The sequence below is a fragment of the Ursus arctos genome, unplaced genomic scaffold (genome assembly GCF_023065955.2).
Source record: "Ursus arctos isolate Adak ecotype North America unplaced genomic scaffold, UrsArc2.0 scaffold_16, whole genome shotgun sequence".
NCBI classification, from domain to species: Eukaryota; Metazoa; Chordata; class Mammalia; order Carnivora; family Ursidae; genus Ursus; species Ursus arctos.
The window spans coordinates 36,262,094-36,275,692 of NW_026622830.1; the positions used below are offsets into that span (position 1 = coordinate 36,262,094).

At 42.2% G+C, this 13,599-nt stretch overlaps 1 long non-coding RNA gene across 1 annotated transcript in view; it reads left to right on the forward strand.

The window, feature by feature from the left end:
• The first annotated feature begins 1,038 nt into the window (after positions 1-1,038).
• LOC130543791 (uncharacterized) overlaps positions 1,039-13,599 on the forward strand; it is a 57,124-nt gene continuing 44,563 nt past the window's right edge. Inside the window, exon 1 of the long non-coding RNA XR_008959404.1 lies at positions 1,039-1,123. This is a non-coding gene — a long non-coding RNA (uncharacterized LOC130543791). The remainder of the gene's footprint in view (positions 1,124-13,599) is intronic.

The window sequence follows — 13,599 nt, forward strand, 5'->3', positions numbered from 1 at the left end:
ATTTTATAATCGAGCTGGGAAGTCAGAGTTACTGCATTTATAAGGTAAATCATAATGCAAGACTGCACGTGCTTAGTGCTAAATGAGTGGCAGTGATATTATGGAGAAACGGGCCTCCTCGAGATAGATGTAATGCACTCTAAGAAATATGGGTATTGCCTCTCTCAGAGAATCATATACTATAAAAACCATAAAAACCATAGACTAAAAACCTTTGGGAGCATAGGCCACTTCCTTCATCTTATAAGTGAGTGTACCAACTTGTCTCTAAAGATGCCCTCCAAATCCCAGTCTAAGCAATCCCACTCTTATTCCTTAAGGTTGGGCTGACCCCATGACTTGCTTTTCACTCAAAGAGAGTGGCAGAAGTGGCATTGTGCCAGTTGCAGGCCTAAGCCTTAACAAGCCCTGGCAGCTTCTGCTTTGGTCTCTTAAATACATACTCTGGGAGAAGTCAGCCAGTATATAAGAGGTCCAACACTCTGGGACAGCCATGCTGTAAGGAAGCCCAAGCTAGCCAAGTGGAGAGGCCATATGGAGAGAGAGATGCCCAGCTAGCCATGAGCCATTCCAGTTCTGAAGCCAGGCCTGTGAATGCGACAGCCATCTTGAACTTCCAGTTGAGCCAGTCATTCAAATGACTCCTGCTCAGTTGTTGCCTGACTTCAGCCACAAATGAGAACTTGCCAGTTGGGTCCACCCAACTCACAAAACCATGGTTGCTTTCCCACAGCAGTGGATAATCAGAACAACGAAGAAACTGAGGTCACAGATGCTAAATGAGCCCCTCAAGGGCAAACACTACTTATGACTGAACCAGGAGGAGAGCCCCATTCTTTGATAGGTTTGTAATCCCGTGTAGTTGAGATCAGAGCTTCTCCAACTTTAGTGGGCATCAGAATCACCTGGAGAAGTTGCTAAGCCTCAGATTCCTGGGCTCACTCCTCAGACATCGTGAGTCAGTGCGTCTGAGGATTTACATTTCTAACAAGCTCCCTGGTGACATCGATGCTACAATCTGTTGACCACACTTTGAGTCAAGAGGTGATCTTCCAGCTCAGGTTAGGCATCGGCTGATTTACCACTGTGCTTCTTCACCATTACCTGCTTGCTGTGTTTCCAGGTAAGTAATTGAAAAGGGCAAAGTAACAGGCCTTGTTCAGGCAGTGCCCAGTTGCAGCTGAGCCCTATTTTAGCTTTTTCAGCCGTAGGCTGAAGAAACCCATATGGTCTGTGAGAATAGACCCACTTATCTGAGTTCTGCTTTCCCTAGGTATGACAGCCCGGGTTTCATAACCTTGTTACCAGAAGCAATTAGGGGCATCATCCAGATTTTCAGATCCATTTCCCACGGAGACACACGTTAGGAATCTCCCACAGTGAATTTAATTAGCAGAAAATGTGGCTCAGCCAGCGACCTGCCGTGCAGATAACAGTCATGGCTGCCCAGCAACTGCAGCTCATTTTTCTTAAAAAATGACAAGTTTCCTAAAAGGTGGTGATGAGTCTCAGCCAGCCATCGGGTGGGACTCTGTGCAGCCTGATTTCACGTAATCAGGCAACTCACACATCTTGCTTCTATTCAATTTAAAGGACTCACGTAGGCAGAGATGCTAGTGAGAAAAGATAATGGCTTGCAAATGACAGCGTTAGGCATTTCCTTCGTGTACCTGGGCCTGTGTTGGCTACTGGTGTATTTCTGCAGATGTTTTGGGTGTGATACAGTAATCATATTATATCCAGAACTGTTATTGAAGATTATCTGATGAGTATTTATATCCTACATTAATGGTGGGTATGCTATGAATCTGCTTGAGATATCTCTGCATAAAAAGCCAAAGGATTACAGTCTTTCGTTGTGGGCTGGAGTTTAAACATGACCTTGTTAAGCATTAATGAAAGTCATAGGCAAACATTTGTCAAGCATCAGTGGGTGAATAGACCCCTCCCATGCGGAATATTTATGCTATTACAATACCTATTAGATATGATGTGAGAAATTGATTGAATATGCTCCTTGTACTATAATCCTACATGAGGATTAATGAATATATCAAGTACCAGATGGTATAATTTGGCATTGACTAAAGTTATTGGTAAACTGAGAATTTTTAATGTCCCTAGTGTTTCTGGCTTGGACTAATTGATTGATGGTCAAAATTTAGCCAGTGCTTTTGCATTAATGGGGCTCTGTGGCTTTGAGTGGGTGGTCACAGTGGTGTGTAATGCTGACTTCCAAGGGGAGGATTTCATTATGGAAAGGAGCTTTTAGGTCAGTTAGTAAGTGCCTCTTATTTTCAGCTGAGATACCAATTCACACTACCTCAAGCAGCAACAGTTGAAGTTCTCCCATTTCTCTTCAGCATTTCCAAGATAGAACAGTATTATTTGGAAAAAAAAAAAAAATCTTGGTCAACCTTGATCACATCTATTTGTTTTTATCTGCATTTATTTGACTACTGAAATAGATGTATTTTTGTCTTATGTTTATTGGCTATTTGCTTCTTTCTCTCTCCTTCTGGTTTATTCATCAATATTAACCTTTTTTTCCGTTGGTATTTTTGCCATGCTTTGTTATTCATTGGAAATATTTCATTTACAAAAGTTTGTTGAGCCTTGAAAGATGTTGGTCCTTGAACCGTGTCAGTAGCATGGGCTGAGGGCACTCGGAAGTGTTCATGAGCTGTGTGGCCAGGTAAGCTGGTGATATAATGGGTGTTCAGAGGCAAAGGTGGGTCTCTGTGAACTGCACCTAAGCGTTTGCATGTGGAGTAAATGAAGAATATTTGTAAAAGTGGGACTAGCAGGCAGCTCTCTAAAGAAGTTGAAGTTTTGGGTAATGTGTTACTTTAATTTACATTCACTTTACAGTCTGTGCACGTGAGAGTTATTTGGAAGAGGTTGAATTTTGCTAGCTGCGGAAAGCAGTAAGGTCGCTAGTGACAGAGCAGAAAGAGCTGGGCTGTTTGTTAATGTGCTCTGGCCATACCGTAACCACACAAGGCAGGGCTAACGGGGGTGGAGTCAATAACAGGCAGTTCTCTGGCTTTGAGGGTTATTTGTTCTACTGAGCCAATATGTTTTTGGTAGTTAACATTTTCTGTAGTGTTCTGTTTTTGCCCCTTTGAAAGGCTGGTAAATATAGTTTGAAGGTGTGTGGAAGGAAAAAGTATTGCCAACCTCATGTTGGTGGATTAAACTGTGTCCGCTTCTTTTCCCATGAAACCCAGACATGCTGAGCTTGCATGGCTTTTGAAATATGGCAGAATTGAACTTAAAACCGGAACTTTATCAGGTTAGAGGGCCTCATTTTCAGTAGCCCCCCCCCCAAAAAAAACCCTCTTAAAATGGCCAGAATATCTAATTTAGTTTTATCATGACCCACTCCAATTTTGTCACATTTATTGTTTGGAGTCACCTGAATGTTTTCATTTTAATGAAATGGGCATTTTAATCAGTGAAAGAACACTATCTGGTTGAAGATTTAGTGTGTTACTACTGGGAAATTCGATTTATCTGTTTTAAGCAACCATCTGGAATAAGTTTATTTGTATTGCATGATGTGCATATATTTATGCTGCAAGATCAAAATCCTTAAATTGCATCCTTTTGAAATTTTATATATTATATAATGACAATTGCCAACACCACAATGAAGTGATTACATGGCTTTCAAAAATGGAAACATTGTGCAACAAAAAGATTACAATGTATAATGAACAAGTTCATTTACTCGAATATAAATGTGGTGAATAATGAAATGCATACACTATGAGCTGAGATGAATCTTCTGTCATTAGAAATACAATTACAAGGTATTGAAATTTCCAAGGTCTAACAAAAGTAAATAGATATATTGTTATCCAGCCAAAAATAGATCTAATTTATTTGTGAAAGTTTTCCTTAATTATGTCATAAATATATCAAATAACTCACAGTTAATAAAAACTGCAAAATGTGTATACATGTGTGCATATGGGTATTTTTTTTAATCAAAGAACAATGTTTATCTAGGTCTGTTCTGTGTATGATTTGAAGTCTTCCCAGGTAGCTTTCAAGTGCTCTGCCATTGTCCCTTTACCCCACACTCTCCCTATCTTTCCGTGAACACCATTGCCTCTCCTTATGCCTTAAATACTCCCTAGAAAGATCTTTTCATAGGAGAAGATCTGAGGAGCAGAGTCATATGAAAGGATGAGCTAACGGAACACCAACTTTGCATGTATGGAGTGTGGCAGATCCCTCCTGACATTGGAGTCATAACAACCTGGGTTGGAAAAATTGCCACTTCCTACTTGACCATGGTTAAGTTATTTAACCTTTCTGAATTTTCTTATAAAATAAAATACCCATTATATTCCTATAGGGTTTGGTGAGGATTAAATGGTGTATTTCATAAACGGCTCTTGATAGAGTGTGTTGCTCATGATGAGTTAATAATATTACTTTGTTTCCTCGACCATATGTTCTTTTCTTTTGCTAATTGCAATGTGGTCTTTTTGGCCAAGGTAATTAGTTTCTTGTGTTCTCTTTTGTTGTATTAGGTAGGATGTTTTGGCTACAAGTAATATAATACCTACCTAAAAATAGTTTAAGCAATGAAAATGTTTATTATATCACATAGCAGCAAGCATAGCAATAGGTGGTTCCAGGGGTGGGAGAGTGACTCAGTGGTGTCAGGAAGGATCCCTCTTTCTGCTCCCCACCATTGCCATATTGGATTGGTCCTTTGGCTCTCTCTCCTCATGGTTGCAAGATGGCTGCTGGTGTTCCAGGCGTCACATGTAGCCGTGGCAATATCCAGCTGAAGAAGAATGGTGTCTCTTCCCTGCATCTCTTTTTACTGAGGTGAAAAAGTTTTGCTATCTCTTATCCCTCTCCAAAAAGATTTCCCCTTAGGTCCCACTGGCCAAAACTGTGGTATATTCTCATGTTTTAGTTTTAAGAAGGGGCTGGAAAAGTAGGATTTTGGGGGACTCTTTTTTGAGCACTAGGACAAGGAAAATTGAGAAGTCTCCCAGGAACATCTTCCCCATCCCTACGTCATGTAAAGTACTTATTTTGGTGGGGTGGCATGGAGATGAAATGAAGTTACATGGCAGATATGTCTATATGTTTATCCATAATGGACCATTTTAAGGAAATCTATGGGAACGTTTCTCAGAAGGTGAGGTTATATGCATCCAACATGTGGCTCATGGGGCAGAAATTGATTTGAACAGCGGAGAATGCCCTCCACGTGTTCTTGCATTGCACCAGATGAGTGGGAATCATCTTGCTCAAGGCTTTTGCAGGAGAGGTTTGGGGGTTATAGAATAGCCCGAGACTTTGTTTTACCTTGGTTATGAGTAAGAAACAACCATCTGGAGGACCAGACTGGTGGACAGTAATGGATAAGGAGCTACAGAGAAGATCATGAGTGGTAATGCCTGTTCCATCCAGAGACCGAACAGTGAGATTTTGGCGGTTGGGGAAAGCACCAGCCATTTCCAGAAGGGCCAGCCCCAAATATTTATATTGTGTTCATTTGTTTTACAAATATTCATTGAGTAACTTTTTAAGCAGGCGTTGGGCTAGGTGCTGGGGGTTTAAAGGGGCCATAAGTTAGTCCCTGTCTTCAGGGAGCTCATGGTCAAAATGACAAAGGCAGCTATGCAGACAACTTTACTTGGCTCAGTTTATTGGGTTATTTTAGTAATATGTTCTAGGTGTGCTAATGGTGAGCGTGGGGCCCATAGCTCTGTGTGGAAGAGGGGCTGTCAGAAAGTATCCATGTTGAGGGGTGTAAGGGTTTCAGTTAATGAGGGAGAAAGAGGACAGAAGCCCATTCTAAGTCCACGATAGTAATAAATTCCACAATCGACACTGTATTCCATGCCATATATATATATATATATATATATATATATATATATATATATATATATATATGTCTCCTCACAATCTTTACCGCAGCCAGGCCGGCGGGGCGATGTCGCATGGTCCTTTCCCCCATTTTACAGTTGAGTTATCTGAGATGTGGGAGGGTTAAGTGCCCTGGCCAAGGATGCATAATCAGAGGGGGTGTTGGCATGGCAGGTTTGAGGTGGAGTGTGTGTTCTGTTTGCTGATCGTACTGCTTTCCTATTGCCCCCGGAGACACCCAGCTCTGAGGATCAGAGGTCAAGAAGGTGACACAGGAGACACATCATCAGGCTGCACAGAGAAATGCAGTGTCTGTCACACTCAGTGTTCTGCAGACTGGTACTGCAAGATGGCAGCCCTCACACCCCTCCCTGGGTAGGGCGCCTCCTGAGCTCTGCCTGAGAGGGAGGGTTGGAGAAAGAGCACAGATCCTGCAAATCTTGTATGAAGAGTCTGGAGAAGCCCCCGTTAGTCTCGCATTTCGTCTAGCATTTGTATTTGATCATAGTGTGAACCAATTCGGAAACCTGTGTACTATGGCGCCCCGTGTGCTGGAACACTGGTTTGTCTCACTGATACTCCATGGCATGCCTCTATTTATTTTTTTTCATTTTTGTATCACTTAGTTTCTGTATTCAGTAAATAGGGTTTTCAATCCAAGCCTTTAAATCCTGGTTCCACAACTCGCTAATTCTGGAATTGCTAATTTGGAATCCTGTCTAAGTTAAACTCTCAAAGCCTCAATTTCCATTATTGGTTAAAAGGTTCTACCGTTAGCACATTCTCCGTGTTATTCATAGAGGCAAATGAGCTAATATTTGTAATGTGTTTGGCACGTCCATCCCCCTCTCCTCCTTCCTTATGCCTTTAAGCCACCTGCAATTTTCCAGCCAGGGAAACTTGACATTTCTGGGTCTGCTGGTTTAGCCAGGTCGCTAGATTGCAACCCAAGCTACATATTAGAATCACCAGGGGGAATTAAAAAAATACTGGTGCCCGGGACTCACTCTGGACTAGTTAAAATAAGAATCCTTGGGGCACATTAGTGTTTTTGTAATACTTTCCCAGGTGACTCTAACATGCAGCCTGGACTAGGAACAACCAAGCTACAGAGACTGCTTCTCGAATTTTAATGGAGCATACAGATCTCCTGGGTTCCTGGCTAAAATTCACATTTTGATTTGATAGGTCTGGGGTGAAGCCTAAGACTGCATTTCTTTTTCTTTCTTTCTTGAAGGATGGTGGGTTTCTAGGCTGCGAGACTACTCCCCGTTCATATCAGGACTGCCTCGCACCCCCTTGCTGGAGGGCTAATTAGACTGCCCTGATGGCATAGCTACCCACACCGAGTCCTCTTGCCTGGAAGGGGATGCCTTTCCTAGAAAGTAGGGATACGAAGAAGCAGCAGGAACCACCAAAGTGGCTTTCGAAGCTGTTGTGATCTGTGATGTGGACACATTAGTGGGCAGGTATGCAGAAGCACTAATCCTTATTGTATCCCAAGAAGGACAGCGAGGTTCAGAGCGTGCACATCTGGAATGAGAGGAACCCTAGTGCATGCTTATTTAGTCCTCCCTGCCTTTTCTTGGGGACTGCCTCCAGCTCCATGTCACATCAGCTCTGGCCATTGGATGTGCTCTGTCATCCACTGCTCCTGTCTGTGGTCCTGGGCCATGGGTTCCAGTTGGAATGTCTACCTTCTTTGCTGGTTGGAGGTTGGGGTCCCGGTCCATTCTCTCAGAGCTTTCTGGATCTCCCTGTGCTGTGGGTAGGGGGAGTGGAGGTGGGTTGAGGTGGGAGCTCAGAGCCTTTTTGCCTGAACAGTGCCTGCCTACCACCCCCGAGGTTGCCCTACAAACTGTGGGATCTCCTAGGAGATTCTCCCAAAAGGGAGAACCCGGGCACCTTGCTTCCACTGACAGATTCCCTCTGGGTTCTCCCCACCAGCCCCAGCCCAGGAAGGCTCCTTTCAGCCTCAGCCATTGTGGTTCAGGAAATACCCCAAAGTCACACCCTGTCCTGAATCCTCCCTACTCTATGGCTTTTGGTTAGCAAAACAAACAAAAGTAAAAATACTCCTTTTTCTCCTAGGAGCCCTCCAAATATATATTTTTTTTTTTTGACATTTCTGGTTTTGCAAATGAAAGCTTTGGTTTGAACAACTACTCCTTTCTGTCCCTGAAATGGGCTTCCAGAGGCAAATTTGGAATTAGGACCCAGCACCGAATTTTTTTCCTCTTCCCACCAAACTCCACCCCCAAGCACCGGCTGCCTCAGCCAGAGTGGAAGGGAGGTGGTCTGAAAGGGGCAGTGAGAATCACTAGGAATGAAAACATATTGGGTAATATTTCAGACTATCACCTCACTGTGCTTTCGGGGCCCACGAAGCTGCAGGACTCAGCACTAGCCCCTACACAGGCCTCCTTTGCTGTCCTCCTCCTCCCCCTTCTCCTCTTCTTCCTTGTCTTCCTTTGTGCTGGGTTCTCTGCGGAATTACAGGTCAGGCTGCAGGGGCAAGGGGATTGAGCAAGATAAATAAAGTCAAAGATACCTCACCTTTTCTCGCCTGAATTCAAAGAAACAGCATTCTCAGAGAACGCATAGTCTTTTTATTCTCAATGGTCAATAGCATTGAAAAGTTTCTCTTCTTTCCCTTTTAATGCTTTGTAAGCTAAAGCAAAAATAAAACCTAGGGCAGTTTGCATTTCCTACGAAATATTTCTCTTATATGTGGTTCTAGATGTCAAGCTTGGGAGAATATTATTGTGACTTTCATGGAGTCTTTTTATGGTGAGAGCCAGTGTGTGCCAGTAGGGAAAGTGTGCGTACATTGAGAACTGTTCTCTGGAACTCAGCATGGAGGTGTATCTAAAAGACGAGGATGCGGCCAGAAGGGGAGCTCTGCTTCAGCATGCCGGCTGCCATTTCCAAATGCACGCAGGTCTGTCTGTATTGAAAACTTTCAGAGGGGAGGGGGGTGGGGGAATGGGATAGACCGGTGATGGGTAGTAAGGAGGGCACGTATTGCATGGTGCACTGGGTGTTATACACAACTAATGAATCATCGAACTTTACATCAAAAACTAGGGATGTACTGTATGGTGACTAACATAATATAATAAAAAATATTATTATAATAAAAAAAAAGAAAGAAGATAAAACCTTTCTACCAAAGGGCAGGGGAAAGCCTGCAAGTCTGAGAAGCAAATTGGGAAAATGCCCTCAGCAAGCGGGAGCGCAGTAAGGCTCCAGGGACAGGGGCCCCAGGAAGCCAACGATGGCAGTGCGCACGTAAAGAAATGAGTTTTATTTTGTTTTTATTTATTTTTTAAAGATTTTATTTATTTATTTGTGAAATGAGTTTTATTTTGAACAGTATATTGCATCTGAATTTCTTCTTGGTGCCTCAATTAACGTGGACCTAATAGGACCCTAAAAATCAGCCTTGCGGTGGGGTTTAACGTGGAGATTATTTATCTTGATCTTTTTCTTTTTCCCATCCAGAATGCTTTTTATTCAATTGGCTTTTCTTTTTTCTAATTTAGTTTTTATTGTTGTTTTAATTAGAAGCAAAACCTCTATGTTAACAGTTCCTTATGTGTATTTACGAGATATTCTCTATGTGTACTAAGAAAAACCATAATGGCCCGAGACTGCTGGTAAAGCTCTAGTCCTTGATTTGGATGCTGATTGCACCATCCAGCCTGGTAAATTTTAATTTGTTATTTTTCTGTTTAAATGTCTTTTTTTCAATAAATAGCTTATGTTATTTATTAATTTTTAAAGATTTAATTTATTTATTCGACAGAGACAGAGAGCACAAGCAGGGTGAGTGGGAGAGGAAGAAGCAGGCTCCCTACTGAGCAGGGTGCCCGATGTGGGGCTCGATCCCAGGACCCTGCGATCATGACCTGAGCCAAAGGCAGACGCTTTACCTACTGAGACACCCAGGTGCCCCAATACGTAGTTTACTTTAGAAATTTAGAAAAATTGAGACACATCTACAAATCCCTTTGTATAGTTCACACGTAAGCGTTCGTTTTATAATGAATTTCGAGGACAGGAAAGTCTCAGGGCAGCTGATAAAGGTATATGATGTGCAAAAGACTTAAGATAAAGGTAATTCAAGAATATTTTAATCCATCCGCTCCATTTTCCCAGTAGAAAGGAGAACCAGAGTCTAGTGACTTAAGAATTTGAATCCAGGCCATATTTTCCACTCTGCCGTCTGTGTAGCAACATATGGAACCTGTACTAGATAGTGGCAAGAGTTTCTGGTGCCTTGAAAACTCAACACTAGGTATATATCATCTCATTTAATCCATAAAACACTTCTGTTGGGAGATGGGATTTTCATTCTCATTTTTCAGATCAGGAAACCGAGGCTTCTCAAGGTGGGTGACTTAGTCAAGGTCACACAGTGAATGTCAGTGTTGGGATTAGCATCCAGGTCTCTCTGACCCCTGACCTCACCTTTTTAACATTCTGCTGTCGTCTTTTCTCCACACCTAAAATTTTTTGTTTTGATTTTGATTATTTCTGGATTCAAATTTTACTTTTTCCTTTTGGAGTGGAATTTCGAACAGGAGAGGAGAAGAGACAAGATTCTGTGGCAAAGAAAGTAAATAAAGTTTGTCTACCAGCATGTGTTTTTTTTTTTTTTGGTTAAAAAATTAAACAAATATATCCTACCTATTTCCTTAGGTATTAGAGTCAGCATTCTATCTACTTAAGCAAGAATTTTACCAACTCTTGATATTGTCTAACTATGATATTAAGCCTGTGAGGAGAGAGGCTGCTAGAAAGATCTCTTTCACTGAACAAAGACCTCTTCAGCCCTTGAAATGGAACTTACAGGTTTCTGTGATGGCACAAAAATAAACTGGGAGTGTCTTCCCACCCCAACGACATGTCCTTTACCCACATTAGTTTAGGGAAGCAGATAGGCTGCCCGAGGACGCCAGCCACCATGTTGCACGAAAGCCAGACACCTTCACTCCAGAATTATGAGCCCAGCTCAGTGCTCTGTGAAAGTAGGTACTTTTCTGGATGATTTTGTGATTGCTTTGACGATGGGGTAACACTAAATGCTGTCATTACTGAGCTATAATGGCCAGAAGTTATTTTCTCCCAGCATCAGGGACCGTAGAGAACTTGTTCTTTTCCTGTTATTAGTCTACGTTGGAGAGAAATTCATTTGCTAGAGGAAAGTTATTAAAACACTCTAATTCAATATTTGTGTGAAAAATGATAAAATTGATAAATTACAGGTGAGTGAGACCAGTGAGCTCTGTTGTTTCTTTCCTCCGGGACCCACTGTAGATTTCTGATATTTCCTGTGTTGTAGCTTCTTAGACACATGATTTGTCTATTTGAGCATGGGAGTAAAGACCCATGTTCTGGGGCGCCTGGGTGGCTCAGTCCTTAAGCATCTGCCTTCGGCTCAGGGTGTGATCCCAGGGTCCAGGGATCGAGCCCTGCATCGGGCTCCCTGCTCTGCTGGGAGCCTATTTCTTCCTCTCCCACTCCCCCTGCTTGTGTTCCCTCTCTCGCTGGCTGTCTCTCTCTCTGTCAAATAAAAAATAAATAAATAAAAATAAAAATCTTAAAAAGACCCATGTTCTTGGCCTAACAGCCAAATGCAGCCAGAAGGTCTGACATTCTGCTAGAATATTGTCATTCTTAGCTCCATCATTATCCAGAGCTGACCAAAGCCCTATTTTGCATAGAACAATCTTGATTTGTCCACAATAAATAGATTATTCTTGGAGCCACTGATGCTCTCTCTTACCTGATCCCTAACGGGTCCCATCACTCAGAATTTAACCATTTACCAGAGAGCCTAAAAATAAAGGCACAAGCAATTTTATTTTTCCCTGATTTTCACATTGAAATGCACCATAAATTTTCTCATGCTCCTTTGAGAGTCCTTCTCTGGTGTTTTTTTTTTTTTTTCCCCTTGCTTTTCAGTTCCTTCAGCTCCTAAAAGAACTCCCTAACGTACAAACTTCTTTTCTTTGTGGTGTATACTTTCTCCTTTCCTGATCTCATCTACCTCTAGCTTAGTGCTTCTCAAATGTAGTGCACGCAGAATTGTCCGGAGTGTTTGCTAATATAGACCCTCAGCTCCATCTCAGAGATTGTGACTCCATCGGCCTGGGGTGGACCTCCGGATGGTGCTGTTCTAACCGTTTTCCAGATGATGTTACTGGTCTGTAGGCCATACTTGAGGTGGCATTGCTCTGGAGCTCAGATAATCGTATTTAGGTAGATGATACTGTGTTCTAGGGCTTTCTCAAGAACTTGAAACTGATTTTTCAGACTTCCTTCTGGAGGGCTCTCCTGGCTGGCCTACTAGAGTCTCATATGCAAACTTGGCCTCAACCTTACTGCCCCATCTTCTTCCCTTCCCGTGTTTACTAACAGTGCCTCCTGTTGAATCACGATATCGTAGACCTGCAACTAATATAACACTGTATGTTAATGACACTGGAATTAAAATAAAATAAATAAAAACAACAACAACAACAACAACAACAACAACAACCCCTCCTTTACTGCAGGTAGCCAAGCTTAAGGCCTCAAAATTCATTTGCTCAACTTTCTCATCCTTTTTGCTTTTGTTCCATTAGGTACCAAGTCCAGCAATGCCCATTTAATTAATGACCTTCATGGTTACTCCATGCCACAAACACTTCATTATCTCTAGAAGTCTTTTCCCACACTGCTCCCTCTTATACTTTCTGATTCAGCTGCAGCCATATGAAACACTTAAGTGCGTTTGTGTCTTTAAGAGTGCTGGGTCCTCAGCCTATAACAACTATTTCCTTCTTTTTCACCTATGACATGACTATAACTCATGGGTCATGGATGGATGAAGAGCAGGGTGACATTATTTTAAAGACTTTGATTTATTAGACTTATAAGGGAGACCTGAAAAATCTAGTTTAATCTATATAGAAGATTCTTGGGATAGATTGGGCTAAGAATATATTTCTTCCTCTACTGTTTTCAGTTCTGCCCCACTGCTTTTGAAACCCATGTGTCATCTACATAGATGGAGTGAAAATGGAACCGCATCCTACTTGATGATCTTTAGTCTTATTATGCACCCCTTGCTTCTCCTCCCCCCACCTTGAGTAATAAGCTAACCAAAACAATTACAGTCACCCTGGCTTCCAAGTAAAAATCTTTAGGTCTAACAGGAAGTCTGGGACATTTGGGGGACATTCCTTTAATTTGTGAGCACCTAGATCGAGTACCTAAAGTGGAAACTGACCCATGGAATCAGACAATGAAACATCCATGACTATTTTGGATTTCCAAGGCTTTTCCTTTTAAAGCATGACCACATTTTGAAATGTTGGCTTAAAGTCTTTCAGAAACATATTATACATTTCTGTACCTTATCAAACAAAGATTCAGAGCCACACTTGTCTTTTCTTGATAACTCACAGCAACCATAGCGAATGCCACTTTTTGTGTCATGCAGTGTTTTTCTGTCTTTTCTCCAGTTTCCAGGTGTGGCTTTATAGGTGACTAGCTAGCCTCCTGCAGCTCTCCCGCCTAAACAGACTGCTGCTTTTAATCTGCTGGAGCTGGCAAGTTAGATAACCAAATACGCACCAACTGTGTGCAAAGTACAAGAGGCTCAGGAGCTGATGGAGGGCCTCTCTGTTAGACCGGGACCCTTAG